The sequence below is a fragment of the Nansenia antarctica genome, assembly GCF_963989245.1.
Source record: "Nansenia antarctica genome assembly, contig: SCAFFOLD_41, whole genome shotgun sequence".
Classification (NCBI taxonomy): Eukaryota; Metazoa; Chordata; class Actinopteri; order Argentiniformes; family Microstomatidae; genus Nansenia; species Nansenia antarctica.
Genome location: NW_027662440.1, coordinates 62,485 through 64,178, shown reverse-complemented (window position 1 = coordinate 64,178; position 1,694 = coordinate 62,485). Strand labels below are relative to the sequence as shown.

The following is a 1,694-nucleotide window of genomic DNA, read 5'->3' as shown; positions in this document are numbered from 1 at the left end:
AATTTCGAAATATTATTAATGAACGTTATAGTTTTCAGATATGTATTTATTATTTAGGTTGTTGCATGTGTTACGCATTTGGCTGTTTCACACGTAGTTTTGTTTGCTCACTTTAGTGAGGAAGGCAGAGCGACCCTTAACGACAATGTCCCACTGTATTCAGGACCAATTCAAGTATTAAAAGGAGGCATGCAAGCAACACCATGGTCAGTGCATCTCTCACTAAGTATCTATGACCGTGTGCCTGTTTCTGAATGGGCTACTGTTCCTAAAACACATACTCCATGCAACTTTATGGCACATGCAATATGTTTAGTGGTACAGTGTCCTTCTGAATCCAGCCTGGATCTCTTTTTGAAGTAGTTAACCCTTCCATGTAAAACATACTGGCAATAATGGTGGACTCTGTACAGATGCCACTGGACACTGACGAGGACCACGCGTACTTCAAGAGGCCTTACAGCTTTCCTCCTAAAGAATTGGTTAGTGTGAATGAAGTTTATTGCATACAAACATACTATCCACCATTCACAGCTGTACACATAGTCATGCTTATGTGTGTATCCATTTAGGAAAGTGATGTTACCATGGACAAAGATGTCAGAAGCCTGGGTAGTGAAACCACACTTTCTATCAAGACACTTGAGGTAAGTAAGGAAGTGCAAATGATCAAGGAAAGAAAGTGACTCATTCAGTACTTAACTGCACCTTTTCATTGTAACATGGTTAAGCACTGTATTATTACATTTTAGGAAAGGGCTCAACAAGCCCAACACCAACAAAGAGTGACCAATGACTTGTTAGTGGATTTCATCACTCAGGACAAAGGCTTACTGCAACATCTTGAAGTGAGTTTGCAACTGAAATGTCTAAGTAAAGTGACACATTTAAGCATAATATAAATAATGAAAGTTAAATGTTTTATATTTGTGTAGTGATTGTACATTTACATAGAGCATCCTCCCAACAAACTATATATTTGCAGGCAATCATGGCAGGACAAGTCAAGTCTCTTTGGGCAAAAAAGAAGGCCACAGACGTCATCTTCTTTGACGATGATGACAAAATGGACAGACTAGTTAACTTCCTCTCAGGAGTGGTAAAAAAAACACAGACAACATTGGCTGATCCGTCGGCATTCGTCATTGATGTGCTTCTGCCAGAGGTGACAATTCACTGACACTTTTTATTTATTTATAGACTACATATTTCATATTATAACATATGTCACACTTTAACTCATGGTCAATATCCAGTAGGATCTTATAATGCCATTTGCTCATATCAGGTCTTGCTTAGTTGTCACCTGCAACATGGCACAACCTTCTTAGATGTCTACATTTTACTATAACTGGTAAACGTGTGGCTTTAATCACTTCATGACACAGGCAACAGTCCACGCCATTGCAGCTGTAAACGGTGTTTCCAATGAGAAAGCCATGGAAATGTATACATGTGGACCACAGTATGACTTGAGGTAAGCTGGAGAGTGCTAATACAATTTCTATGACAGTTTGCAACCACTGATGAATGTGAGTTTCTTAAATTATTTATTAATCACTTCTTTATAACATTTTGTCTCAACAGTGAGATGCAGCTGTCTCACCATTATGGTCAAACATTTGAGCAAAGAACAGAAAAGGAAGCTGAAAGACCATAGAGACAATGTTGAAAGAGCACTTGCGATAAAGTGC

General features: G+C 38.6%; 1 long non-coding RNA gene across 1 annotated transcript; it reads left to right on the top strand.

The window, feature by feature from the left end:
- The first annotated feature begins 808 nt into the window (after nt 1–808).
- LOC308175633 lies at nt 809–1,477 on the top strand. Its single transcript, XR_013937969.1, has 3 exons — nt 809–848; nt 986–1,165; nt 1,389–1,477. It is a non-coding gene; the product is annotated as an uncharacterized lncRNA (long non-coding RNA).
- The last annotated feature ends 217 nt before the right edge of the window (nt 1,478–1,694 follow it).